Raw genomic sequence first — 15453 nt, 5'->3', positions numbered from 1 at the left:
TCATATATGGTAATATACACGTTTCAATGCTATCCTTTCAAATGTTCCCACCCCACCTTCTCCCAACAGTGTCCAAAAGTCTGTTCTTTACATCTGTGTCTCTTTTGCTGTCTTGCATATAGGGTCAGCATTACCATCTTTATAAATTCCATATATATGTGTTAATATACTGTATTGGTGTTTCTCTTTCTGACTTACTTCACTCTGTGTAATAGGCTCCAGTTTCATCCACCTCATTAGAACTGACTCAAATGCAGTCTTTTTTATAGTTGAGTAATATTCCATTGTATATATGTACCACAACTTTCTTATCCATTTGTGGGCCAATGGACATCTAGGTTGCTTCCATGTCCTGGCTATTGCAAACAGTGCTGCAATGAACACCGGGGTACACGTGTCTCTTTCAGTTCTGGTTTCCTTGATGTGTATGCCCAGCAGTGGGATTGTTGGGTCATGTGGAATTTATATTTCCAGTTTTTTAAGGAATCTCCACACTGTTCTCCATAGTGGCTGTACTAGTTTGCATTCCCACCAACAGTGTAAGAGGGCTCCCTTTTCTCCACACCCTCTCCAGCATTTATTGTTTGCAGACTTTTTGATGGCAACCATTCTGACCGGCATGAGACGATACCTCATTGTGATTCTGATCTGCATTTCTCTGATAATGAGTGATGTTGAGCATATTTCATGTGTTTGTTAGCCATCTGTATGTCTTCTTTGGAGAAATGTCTGTTTAGATCTTCAGGCCATTTTTTGATTAAGTCATTTATTTTTCTGGTATTGAGCTGCATGAGTTGCTTGTATATTTTGGAGATTAACTCTTTGTTACTTGCTTTGTTTGCTATTATTTTCTCCCATTCTGAATGCTGTCTTTTCACCTTGCTTAGTTTTCTTCATTGTGCAAAAGTTTTTAAGCTTAATTAGGTCCCATTTGTTTACTTTTGCTTTTATTTCCATCACTCTGGGAGGTGGGTCATAGAGGATCTTGCTCTGATTTATGTCAGAGAGTGTTTTGCCTATGTTTTCTTCTAGGAATTTTATAGTTTCTGGTCTGACGTTTAGATCTTTAATCCATTTTGAGTTTATTTTTGTGTATAGTGCTACAAACTGTTCTATTTTCATGCTTTTACAGGTGTTTCACCAGTTTTCCCAGCGCCACTTGTTAAAGAGATTGTCTTTTCTCCATTGTATATTTTTGCCTCCTTTGTCAAAGATAAGGTGTCCATAGGTACATGGATCTATATCTGGGCTTTCTATTTTGTCCCATTGATCTATATTTCTGGCTTTGTGCCAGTACCATACTGTCTTGATGACTGTAGCTTTGTAGTGTAGTCTGAAATCAGACAGGTTGATTCCTCCAGTTTCATTCTTCTTTCTCAAGACTGCTTTGGCTATTCGAGGTTTTTTGTGTTTCCATACAAATTGTGAAATCATTTGTTCTAGTTCTATGAAAAATACCATTGGTAGCTTGATAAGGATTGCATTGAATCTATAAATTGTTTTGGGTAGTATACTAAATTTCACTGTATCAATTCTTTTGATCCATGAACATAGTATATTTCTCCATCTATTTGTGTCATCTCTGATTTCTTTCATCAATGTTTTATAGTTTTGTATATCTAGGTCTTTTGTTTCTTCAGGTAAATTTATTCCTAACTATTTTATTCTTTTCATTGCAATGGTGAATGGGATTGTTTCCTTAATTTCTCTTTCTGTTTTCTCATTGTTAGTGTATAGGAACGGAAGGGATTTCTATGTATTATTTTTATATCCTGCAACTTTACTATATTCACTGATTAGCTCTAGTAATTTTCTGGTGGTGTCTTTAGGGTTTTCAATGTAGAGGATTATGTCATCTGCAAACAGTGAGAATTTTACTTCTTCTTTTCCTATCTGGATTCCCTTTATTTCTTTTTCCTCTCTGATTGCTCTGCCTAGGACTTCCAAAACTATGTTGTATAGTAGTGGTGAGAGTGGGCACCCTAGTCTTTTTCCTGATTTTAGAGGAAATGCTTTCAATTTTTTGCCATTGAGGATGTTTGCTTTGGGTTTATCATAGATGGCTTTCATTGTGTTGAGGTATGTTCCTTCTATGCCTGCTTTCTGGAGAGCTTTTATCATAAATGGGTGTTGAATTTTGTCAAAGGCTTTCTCTGCACCTATTGAGATAATAATATGGTTTTATCTTTCAATTTGTTAATATGGTGTATCACATTCTTGTATCCCTGGGATAAAGCCCACTTGGTTATGATGTATGATCTTTTTAATATGTTGTTGGACTCTGTTTGCTAGAATTTTGTTGAGGATTTTTGCATCTATATTCATCAGTGATATTGGCCTGTAGTTTTCTTTCTTTGTGGCATCTTTATCTGGTTTTGGTATTAGGGTGATGGTGGCCTCATAGAATGAGTTTGAGACTTTCCTCTTCAAGTTTCTGGAAGAGTTTGAGTAGGACAGGTGTTAGCTCTTCTTTAAATTTTTAGTAGAATTTACCTGTGAAGCTATCTGGTCCTGGGCTTCTGTTTGTTGAAAGATTTTTGATTACAGTTTAGATTTCCATGCTTGTAGTGGGTCTGTTTAAGATTTTCTATTTCTTCCCGGTTCAGTTTTGGAAGATTATACTTTTCTAAGAATTTGTCCCTTTCTTCCAAGTTGTCCATTTTATTGGCATATAGTTGCTGATAGTAGCCTCTTATGATCCTTTGGATTTCTGTGTTGTCTGTTGTGATTTCTCCGTTTTCATTTCTAATTTTATTGATTTGATTCTTCTCCCATTTTTTCTTGATGACTCAGGCTGATAGTTTGTCTATTTTATTTATCTTCTCAAAGAGCCAGATTTTAGTCTTGTTGATTTTTGCTATAATCTCCTTTATTTCTTTTTCAGTTATTTCTGCTCTGATTTTTATTTTTTCTTTCCTCCTACTAACTTTGGGGTTTAGCTGTGCAAGAGAAAATTTTTTCTTTGAAAGTTTAGAGTTGATTAATGAGGCTTTAGTTGCTTGTAGGGAGGAGGCAATGGCACCCCACTCCAGTACTCTTGCCTGGAAAATCCCATAAACGGAGGAGCCTGGTAGGCTGCAGTCCATGGGGTCGCTAATGACTGAGTGACTTCACTTTCACTTTTCACTTTCAGGCACTGGAGAAGGAAATGGCAACCCACTTCAGTGTTCTTGCCTGGAGAATCCCAGGGACGGGGGAGCCTGGTGGGCTGCCATCTATGGGGTTGCCCAGAGTCGGACACGACTGAAGCGACTTAGCAGCAGCAGCAGCAGCAGCAGTTGCTTGTAGAAGGTGTTACCACAGTAGTCCAATTTTGTCTAATCCACTGAATTGAATTTATTTCTTTTAAAAATACCAATATAAGAATTCAAATTTAAGTCTTAGATATCTGAACTTGATAATGATCCCTAAGCACAACAGATCCCTTCCCTGGTGGCTCAGACAGTAAAGAATCCACCTACAGTGCAAGAGATTGGGTTCAACCCCTGCATCAGGAAGATGCCCTAGAGAGAGAAATCGCTACCCACTCCAGTACTCTTGCTGGAGAACCCCATGGACAGAGAGACTGGCAGACTACAGTCCATGGGGTGATGGAAGAGTCGGACACAACTGAGTGGCTAAACCATGCACCAGGCACAAGAAGCCAGGAAAAATAAAAATGCTTCCACATGTGTCAAATAATCTCATCAACTCACCACTGGCAAATGAATATATTTATGGACAAGTCAGAAAAGTCTTACACCCATGCCCTTGAGACATGTGGTTTCAGGACCCCTTGATCCCTTCTCATGCAATTACACTAAATCAGCCAGACACTAATGTAACTAACAAATAGAATAATAAGCACTGCTTGCTACTTATTTTCCCCCTTGTATTCCAATACAGGATAAGGCTGTTATGTGCTGACATTACCTTCTAAATACACTCCCTCTGCCATAGCATGCCATAGCAAGTCCACCTCATGCTGGGGAAAGCCAGTGCTACATGGTAACAAGAAACAAAAAGTTTTGGCCAAAGCCACTGGGCTAGTGTCTGTTCATGCATCTGAAGTCTGCACCTCTAGTACCAACAGACCTCAGTTTCTTCAACTATAAAATAAAGAAATGGGACTAGTTGATGGAGTGACCCCGTGCAGGTATGCTTTAATACATCTGATTACTGCTGTATTCATCATTTCCTTCAAGTTTGAAGTCATTTTGAAAAGTAATTCCTCCAAAAATTGACATTTTCATGGGGAAGTGGACAATGAACTATTTCATGTTTAACACCAGCTGAGGGAGTTTTAAATTTGTTTACTTAGGAACAGAGAATTTAAAGTGCCATCCGTTCAAGAATATATGGAAGTATATGTTTCATGTGACTGAAAGTTAAAATAGTTTTCATACCATTTTAACTTAATATTTTAAATCTTGCTTGTTTTTCTCAGAATTCAAAAAAATAATAAATATTTTATTTTATTAAGATAAATAAAAAATTGATGATATTTCTTAAATGGCTATGTGGATATGTTCATGCATTTTCACACATTTATTTTATCCTCAGTATTTTCAGGTTAATAAATTTAAAGCATATATTCAATTTCCGATGTAAGAACCTGGATGTGTTTATAACTTTTTTCCCATTTTTAGATACATACTTTCAAATTTTGGAGACACAAGATAAGTCTTCATTGTTTCCTCATAAAAAATAGTCTTATCATCTCCAAAAAAGACAACAACAAAGATTTGTACAATTCCGATTCAAGCATCTTGGCAGAGATGAACACTTCCCTGTTTATAATATATCAGCCACACCACAGTTTCATCAACTACAGAAGACGTTTTAACCAATTTTAGAAGGATGATTACAGAAAAGAAATGTACAAAGCTTTCTCCAAACATGTAATAGGGTGTGATCTGAATAAAGTCATAAGATTCCACAGCCCCAAAATAGTCTTCCCATATCTAGGGCCTGAAATTTCCATCATGATCATAAAAGATCAAAAACGGAATCTGCTTTCAAGTTTTAGGTGAAGAATGAGACACTAGTGCTGACATATTACCTGTTGACCAGCAGAAAGCAAAACTCTGAGAAAACAGGCCCAGGCATATAGGGTCAAACAGGAAAAAAGGCTGAGAGAACAAAGATATCAGGATAAATAGAGGTCACCACATACCAAACACAAGCGGGAACTTGGAGGATAAGTGGAAAAGAATTTCTTATTAAAATCTTATGTTGCTAATAGAAAACCAAAAGGGGAAGGGGAGTCAGTTTAAAAAGCGAGTACTAAGAGGTACAAACTGTGCCGTGCTGTTGCTCAGGTGAGTCTGACTCTTTGTGACCTTTTGGACTGTAGCCTGCCAGGCTCCTCTGTCCATGGGATTTTTTTCAGGCAAGAATACTGAATGGGTTGTCATTTCCTAAGAGGTACAAACTACTATATATAAAATAAATACGCTATAAGAATATATTGAACAGCATAGAGAATATGGCCAATACTTTATGATAACTTCAAATGGAATGGAATGTATTAAAATTTTGAATCCCTAATCTGTACACCTGAAAATAATATAATATTATAAGTCAACTATGTGCCGTGCTAAATGGCTTCCGTCGTGTCTGACTCTCTGTGACCCTATGGACTGTAGCCCACCAGGCTCCTCTGTCCGTGGGATTCTCCAGACAAGAAACCTGGAGTGGGCTGCTGTTCCCTTCTCCATATGTCAACTATGGAAAGAAAAAAGAAAAGTGTAGTCACTCAGTCGTGTCCGACTCTTTGAGACCCTGTGGACTGAAGCCCACCAGGCTCCTCTGTCCATGGGATTCTCCAAGCAAGAATACTGGAGTGGGTTGCCATTTCCTTCTCCAGGGGACACTCCCGACCCAGGGATCAAACCTGGGTCTCCCACATAACAGGCAGATGCTTTACTCTCTGAGCCACCAGCGAAGCCAGCTTCCCAGATAGCTCAGTAGATAAAGAATGTCAACTATACCTCAGTTAAAAAAAAAAATGTTAATAATAAAATAAAATATACAAGAAAAAAATCTGCCTGTACAGGCTATTTTGAAATACTATTTTCCACTGAATAAAGAGATGTTGAATGATTGAAAAAAGGCAGTTGTTTCCAACTGTTAATTTCACATTTTAATAGAAAAAAATAAATAGCATTCCTATAAAAATAAAATACCAAGTATTATATTCCCCAACAAATAGTATTTATAGAAGCATTCCTTTAATCAAAACACCTATCCAGTTCCTACTGAGTACAAATACTATACATATGGACACTAATTAGATGAGGTTTCTGTTCTGAAGGACATGTAAGCTGACAATTAAAATGGAAAATAATGGCCAAGGTTGACGTGTGACATAGTGCTGTGGAACCCTGCAGAAACATGTTTCTACCCTGGAGAATTTGGAAAGAGGTGGAGAGATGCTGTGTAAGATGATTCTTGAAGAGTGATTAAGGGAACATTCAGAGGAAGGGGGAAAGGCAGTGTAGACAGACACAAGTGCTCAGGATGAGGAATTCAGCAGCAATGAGGAAGGTATAAAAGCTGATCGAAGCTTTGAAATCAGATCTAAGGTCAAATTCAACAGTGAGTGACTTTGGAGATTTAAAAAACTACTTAACCTCACTGAACTTTTTTTCTGTGCATCTGTAAAATGATAATAACAATAACATTAATAACATATACCCCATCCCTGGGCGTTCAGACAGTAAAGAATTTGCCTCCAAGGCAGGAGACCCGGGTTCAATCCCTGTCTCAGGAAGATCACCTGGAGAAGGAAATGGCAATCTACTTCAGTATTCTTGCTGGGGAAATCCCATGGACAGAATAGCCTGGCAGTCTGCAGTCCATGGGATCACAAAGAGTTGGACACGACTGAGCGACTTTCACTTCACTTTAATTTACCTCATAGGCTTCTCTATGTTTAAATGTATATCAAGTTTTGACACTGTGTTCAATAAAATTTAAACATATTATGAAACTACCTTCAAAGTCCAGATGAGAGGCAATGTAGTCAGAGCTAGGCAAGTGAGGAAAAGAGATGTTTTTGAGGGAAAAACTGTGAACTGGTTAGACAAGGGCAATCAGGGCAAGATCAAGGCTGATCTGAAGATCCTAATTTGAGCATCAGGGCTGGTACAGTGCCATGAACAGAGAGAGGCAGACTGGGAAAGGTGAGCAGGACTGAGAGACCTGCTGAATGAGCATCCACAAGCCACACCTGGGAATCCAGAGGGAGGCAGAAATGCAGATCTGGGGTTGTTAGTATGGCTGAGTCCCTAAGCAGAGATTGTTTAACAGGGAAACAGAGGGTAGAAACCCAAAGCACTCACATAAACCTTAGAGAAAAAAATAACAGACAAATGACTCCTAAATTCTCACTGTAAGCTCATCATGATATTTACAGTAATGATAACGATCATTTATTGAGTTACTCTGTGGATACTGTGGATATTGTGCCAAGTGTTTGGCTACATTACTCATTCATTCAACAGGTACAGAGCACCTGTCAAATTGTCAACGTGGTTCTCAGGAGAGAACCTGAGATTCACCAACAAGCCAAGCAGCACATGGCTACCTGCATGGAGCTTGCATTGTCTTAAACCACTACCAAATAAAGAATATGACATCAGATTATGACATATGCTACAAAGAAAGGGAAAGAAAATAACACAATAGAGGTAGGGTAGGGACAGTTGGAGAAAGGTCAGGGAATCTTCTCTATACAGTTCATGTGCTCCTCTGTCCTAACAACCCTAATTGAGGCTGACTCCAAAGTTTTGAGAAATTAAATAACTTTTTCAGTGCCTCTTGGCTAGAATCAAGATTTTTCTAACCAATACCATAACCACAATAAGTACAGACTCCCACAAATAAGCTAAGTGGCAAGTAAGTGCACAATAAATATATTAAAATACGCATTCAAGTATAAAGTGCCATTACCTACACAGACAGTTTTAGCATGGAAGATCACTGTCACATTGTCATAGCCATCACTAGGCACTGCTACTAACAAACTCACACAGGTGGGTTTAAAACATCACCGAGGCTTAGGTCTCTTCTAGAAAGAAGAATTACTGGGAAACTGATTGATGTAATGATGCCAAAGTTCCAATAATAAGAGGAATCCTCCTCTCTTTAGTTAGCAAATACAATGTTTAAGCCAGGAACTGAAACACACATACTGAGTAGTCAGCATATATTCATGAAAGCAAAGGCAGGAAACTAAAGAGGAGCCAAGCTCTCAGCCTGGCAAGAGGCTGGAGGTCACAGTACTCACAGTGCGGCATCCCATGCTCTCACCACTGTCCTGGGTGGAAAACGAGCAGGAGACCCCGGCTCAGGACCACAGCCATGGCCAGTCAGTAGTAACAGCTGCATCTTCAGTTTGAAAGCCTAGAGGAACAGGTGTACGCAAATAGTGAAAAATGTCTTTAGAAGCAACAAAAACCAAAGAAAGAAAGTGCTGAAGGAATCTAGGCCCTACAGCTGACTAACTTAGAGAAAATAAAGTAGGAAATCATGAGTGTATTTTATCTATTTTAACAAGCAGTATCTTTCTCATCTGCGGTCATTAAAAAAAAATCTGTCAGCCATACATGCAGCAGCATCTGCCACTTTCTGAAGACACCAGCCAACATCTGGCACCTATCACAGTCACTTTGTCCTATGGTTTTGCTTAAAACTAGGAACCAGTCACTTAGGGGGTTAGATCATTTACCTAACTACAAAGAGATGTGTTTACTAAAAGGATTTGACCAGTGGTATTTTCAAATTTGAACACTTTATGGGCAGAATGGCTTAGAAAGAATAACTCCTTTTCAATAATCAGTGAAGTCTTCAGAGTTCATGAAAAATATTGATATCCATTATTTTACCTGAGCCTCAAAACAATCCTACCACTATGCATTTTTATCCCTCATGTATAGAGGAGAGTGGTGAGGGCCAAAGAGCACATAGGCCCATGGTTGAGTGGTGGGGTCCTAACATGAAAACAAAAATCCAGTAGCAGGTAGTAACTGGAACTGCCCCACAGAGGTGCAGTGTGAAGTGAGTTGATGGATCAGACGCCCAGACCACTGTGACTGGCAGGTCACCGTGAGCCTAAAAGTGTGCTATTCAGACAGAGTGTGGGATTTTAGAGAGTAATGGCATGTGAGAACATAAATGGAGGAAAGCTGCAGATGGAATACAAAAGAAAAATAAAATGAAACACACTGAGGTAAAACAAGAGAAGCAGTGTTGCAAATGCAGGGAAGCAGCGGTCTCAGATGGCAAATGCCAGAAAGGCGGAGGGGGAAATGAAGAAATAAGCTGCATGCAGAAGGGCAATGATAGTAAATAAGCAGCAGTAACAGTGATAAACACCCTTCATTAGAGAGCTTCCACTCTTAAAAAGGAAAGGAAACTTCTCAATACAAGAAAAGAACCTGCCAGATCTATAAACATACTTAGCTTGAAACTTATTCTTTAAAAGGAATGGTATACAGAAAGAGGGTTTCCCTAGGAGGTGGGAAAACCTACTGGATCATTTGACTTCTTGACAGGGTTATAGCTCGTCTTGTTGCTTCTAATTAATAATGCATTTAGCTATATTATTAGACACTTGGATGTGTTTTTCTGGCAGCAGCAGTAACTGAGTTCTTTCTCACCGACCTCTGCTAGTAAGACGGATAATAAAAGACACTCAAGGTAAATACAGTCTGCTGTTAAGCTGTAAGGCTGTCTGTTAGCACCCCAGCCCTTCAGTGACTCACGCAAGTTACCTCCAAAGCAACTAAACCTAAAATTAGACTGTACATGCTAGCTCAGATTCTGTGTCTTAGTGTGGCAGCTTGTTTCCAGAGTTGCCACAAATGAATGCTATTATTAACTCAAAGGATTGGTGAAAAGTGACATTGATACTTATTCTTTGAGAAGAGGAAACAAAAAAGTTGCTGAGGTGCTGTGTCCAGGGAAAGAACTTGGACACTACTAGGTGCCAGGCACTGTGATGGTCATTCTTCATTTCTCATTTCATTTTAGTCTTACAATAAATGTGCAATGAAGTTATTATTAACTACATTTTAAGCCTGAGAAAATTGAGGTTCAGAGAGATTAGAAACTTTTCCAAATTCCCTCAAGGAACCAGGAAACCAAGCCAGAACTAAACCTAGGAACATTCTGACTCTGACTCTGAACCCGATTTTCCCATAAATCAAGCAAGATTTTGCCGATTAAAAACCAAAACTGCAACCTCTTTCAGTCAGTCACATGCTTACAACTCAGCCACTGAAATTGAGGAGACTCTTTTGTGACTAAATAATGACTGATTTTTAAGGTAGATCTCAAACGAAATAGTGTCATCATTAAATTATATTGTAAGGATGGTCACAGTCATCATCCTAAAGATGGACAAGTTAGAGTTCTTTGTATGCAATATGTAACAGTTATTGATATGTGCATATTTTAAGGAAAAAAACATAAAGACTTAATTTCAAAAGACATTACTATCTTTAGTAATTCTCTGTCTTCCCAAAAGCAAGAAAATTATCCAGATAAACTGAATTGAATAATCTGAATTTTTGTAACTGAGCAACCATTCAGAAAACAGGAGGATGTTTAGCAATCATCATGCTTACTTCTTGCTAGACTTCTCTGGAGTGGTCTCTCCCCTACTGCAGCATCACGAATCATCTGCTTCCCCCAGCTGAGAGTCCCACCTGAACTCCAGACCAGCACTGTGCAAGGCCACCACACTTCAGAACCACCGTGTACCCTGCACCCTCTTTGTCACTTACTGCACTAAAGATGGAAGAGATTATTATCACTCATCCTCAATAACTCTGGAAAGGGGGTGACCTGAATCCCATTTTTCAGATGATGAAACTGAAATCATAAACCTAGGTGATGACACCTGAAGTCATAAACCTAACAACTGATGGAGCCAGGCAGCAATTCAAGCCCAGGTATTTCTGATTCCAAGGTGGATTCTTGTGCCGCACATACTGGCTGCCTCTCCGTATATTTCTCAGTTCCCATTCAGCAGTTCCAGAGCTCTCCTGATACTTTTGTGTCTATAACTGAATGCCACTTTTTCTCCTTATAATTAATCTCTGCTTTATTTTTCTCCTGGATTCTTTTTCAGGATGAACTGCATCACTTACCAACTGTAATATATTTGTATGTTCACTTACCTTTGTGTTCCAGAAAGTTTTCAGTTACCCTTGTGTGCCTACAACCTTTCAGAAAGGCTGACAAAGAGTTTGACACATTAATATATAATTATTTATGAAGTAAATGATGCTCTCCAGTCACCTTAACCAGAACTCCAGAGGTCATTCAAGACTCATTCCTCTCCTGTCCCCAAGACCTATTAGTAATGAAGTCTCATCTGTTCTTCTTTAAATGTCTCATGATGCTGTCTTCAGTTTTCCATCGTGACTGCCTTAGATACGGTTTCTACCACTCTTGCTTGGATTGCCACAGTTTTCTTCTGAATGATGGAAACAACCTTCTCTCTGGGGTGATTCCCATTAAAAACACTCTTAAGTGTGGTCCAATTTTGCAGTAACTCATCGCTTCTTCAATGATACATGTCTCTTCAGAGCTCTTACCCTTGCAAGCCACTCTAACCTCAGCATTTACTGGCTCTCTCATGCCTTCTCCCTCCCTCCGTCTGGCCCCCTTCCCCACCCTCCACAGCTGTGTGTTCACGCACAAACACATACACACAAACAGTATGGTCTAGCCATTATAAAATGCTTATAAGTCCCTTAGATCTATGTGACTTCTCTCCACTGTATGGTTTCCTGCACAAGAAATGCCCTTTTACCATTTACTAACCTCATACATTTCTAAATAAAAGGCCAGTCAAAGGTTAATAATTTGTCCTCCTTTTAAAGTGACAGTCTTCACATCTGGTGGATCAAGATGGCAGAGTAGGAGACTCCTGAGTGCGCCTCCCGCCACAGACACCACAAACCACAACCACACATAGAACAACTATCTCTGAGAACAACCTGAGGACTAGCAGGACCGATTTTCTACAATTAGGGATATAAAGAAAAGGCCATATGGAGATGGGTAGAAAGAGAAGAGATGCAGTCTAGTCACAACACACACTCCTGATGCAGTGGCCCACAGGTTGGGGTGGGGGCGGGGAACATCACAATCACAGATGTTACCTGAGGAACAATCCACGCTTCACACTGGGCTCCCCAGCTCAGGGGACCTGCACCAGGAAGATGAGCCCCTTAACATCAGACCTTGAAAACCAGTGGGACTTCTATCAGCGAGAGCCACAGGGCTATGGAAAACCAAGATTCTGCTCCTGAAGAGTCTGCACAGACTCACACTGTGTCCTAGCACAGAAGAAGCAACTTGGAAAACTGCCTGGGTCAGACAAGGAGGTCAACTAATTTAGGGAGTGTGCTGGAGTGGCAGGGATCTGGTAAAACTTTCTTCGTGACAGAGGCACTGGTGGGTGCCATTTTCTTTGGTTCTCTTTCCACCTGCCTGGCCTGGCACTGGTACGTGCCATTTCTGTTACTTTCCATCATCTTGGTTAAAAAAATGCTCCCACCCAGGTGTTCTTCCAAGGTGTTCTCTCCTGCTCAGCACACCCTCCAGAGGGCCTCTCCAAAGCAGCTCCCAGCCCACCCCGCCCAGCAGGTATCCTCTACCAGCATCATGGCCCCTGCAAAGCAGCTGCTGCTCCGGAGGGTCAGCCCTCAACCACAGCATGTTCACAACAGCCATAGCAAGGCTTCAGAGCCAGTCACAGTGGGGGCCAGCTCCACATTTCAACAAGCTCACAGCAATCACATGCAGACCTTTCAGCCAACCGACCTGAGGGCCAACCCTGCCAAAGAGCATGCCTGCAGCAATCACAGCCCAACCACAGCAAAAGGACACACAGCCCACACTGGGGATACACCTGGAGCAGCTGGCTCTGGTGACTAGGGGACTGTGTCACCGGGCCCACAGGACAACATCTACATAAGGCTACTCTTTAAAGACTGCGAGACATACCTCATATGCCTAATACATAGAAACAAACACAAAGAGTTAAGCAAAATGAGGAGACAAAAACAATACCTTCCAAACAAAAGAAACAAGACAAAAGTTTCAGAAAAAGAACTAAACAAAATGGATATATAAAATTTACCAGGGAAAGAGTAGAAATAAATATTCATAAAGATTCTAACTGAACTTGGAAGAAGAATGGATGAACTCAATGAGAACTTCAGCAAAGAGACAGAAAATACAAAAAAGAACCAATAAGAACTAAAGAACACAATAGCTGAAATGAAAACTACACTACGGGGAATCAACAGCAGGTTAGAGGATGCAGAAGAACAGATCAGCAATCTGGAAGATAGGGAAATGGAAATTAACCTACTGGAAGAGCAAAAAATAATAATAATCCAAAAAACGAAGATAATTTAAGGGTCCTCTAGGACAACATCAAGCATGCTAACATTCACATGATAGGGGTCCCAGAAGGAGAGAAAAAAAGAAACAACAACAGAAAACATCTGAAAATATAATGACTGAAAACCTTCCTAACCTGGCGAAGAAAACAGCTGTCCAAATCCAAGAAGTTTAAAAAAAAAAAATGAAAATTACAGGTGAAAATCCCTGAGGAACATAAATTCAGAAATCCTCAACAAAATACTAGCATGCCAAATTCAACAACATGTTGAAAGGATTATTCACCATCAAGTGATATTTATTCCATAGATGCAAGCATGATTCAATATAGGCATATCAAACAATGTGATGCACCATATTAACAAAATGAATAATTAAAATCATATGATTATATAAATAGGTATAGAAAAACCATTTGATATAATTCAACATCCATTTATGATTTTAAAAAAACTCTTAATAAGTTAATAACACATAGTAAATTAGGCATAGAAGGAACATATATCAACATAGTAAAACCTATATACAACAAACCCACAGTTAGCATCATATTCAATGGTGAAAGGCTGAAAGCATTTCCTCTAAAATCAGGAAAGAGATGAGGATGCCCACTATTTTCATTTTTATTTAATATTGTACTGGAAGTCCTAGCCACAGCAATCAGAAAAGGAAAGGAATAAAAGGCATTCAAACTGGAAAGGAAGAAGTAAATCTGCAGATGACATGATGCTATATACAGAAAACCCCCAAAGACTCCATCATAAAATTATTAGAACTAATAAATAAATTAGTAAAGTGGCAGAATCAAAATAAATATACATAAATCTGTTATAATTCTATACACTGGATATGGAACAACAGACTGGTTTCAAATCGGGAAAGGAGGACATCAAGGCTGTATATTGTCATCCGGCTTATTTAATTTATATGCAGAGTATATCATGAGAAATTCTGGACTGGATGAATCACAAGCTGGAATCAATATTGCTGGGAGAAATATCAATAACTTCAGATATGCAGATGATACCACCCTTATGGCAGAAAGCGAAGAAGAACTAAAGAGCCTCTTGATGAACATGAAAGAGGAGAGTGAAAACTGGCTTAAAATTCAACATTCAGAAAACTTAGATCATGACATCTGGTCCCATCACTTCATGGCAAATAGATGGGGAAACTGTGGAAATAGTGACAGATTTTATATTTTGGGGCTCCAAAATCACTGCAGATGGTGACTGCAGCCATGAAATTAAAGGACGCTTACTCCTTGGAAGAAAAGTTATGACCAACCTAGACAACATATTAAAAAGCAGAGACATTACTTTGCCAAAAAAGGTCCATTTAGTCAAAGCTATGGTTTTTCCAGTAGTCATGTACAGATATCAGAGTTGGACTATAAAGAAAGCTGACAGCCAAAAAATTGATGCTTTTGAACTGTGGTGTTGGAGAATACTCTTGAGAGTCCCTTGGACTGCAAGGAGATCCAACCAGTCCATCCTAAAGGAAATCAGTCCTGAATATTCATTGGAATGACTGATGCTGAAGTTGAAACTCCAATACTTTTGCCACCTGATGTGAAGAACTGACTCACTGGAAAAGACCCTTATGCTGGGAAATATTGAAGGCAGGAGGAGAAGGGTATGACAGAGGATGAGATGGTTGGATGGCATCACTGTTCAATGGACATGAGTTTGAGTAAACTCTGGAAGTTGGTGATGGACAGGGAGACCTGGTGTGCTGCAGTCCATGGGGTTGCAAAGAGTTGAACACAAATGGGCAACTGAACTGAACTGAACGGAACAAACTATCAGAAAGAGAAATTAAGAAAATCCCATGTACAACTGTATAAAAAAGAAAAAATTACTTAGGAATAAACTGAACCAAGAAGGTGAACAGCTATACTCTGGAAACTATAAAATATTGACAAAAGAAATGAAAACAACCAAACCAAGTGGGAAAATATACTGTCCTAGTGAATTAGAAGCATTAATATCATTAAAATGTCTATACTACCTCCAAGCAATCTACAGACTCAATGCCATACCTTTC

The sequence above is a fragment of the Muntiacus reevesi genome, chromosome 5 (assembly GCF_963930625.1).
Source record: "Muntiacus reevesi chromosome 5, mMunRee1.1, whole genome shotgun sequence".
Taxonomy (NCBI): Eukaryota; Metazoa; Chordata; class Mammalia; order Artiodactyla; family Cervidae; genus Muntiacus; species Muntiacus reevesi.
This window is presented reverse-complemented; position numbering follows the sequence as displayed.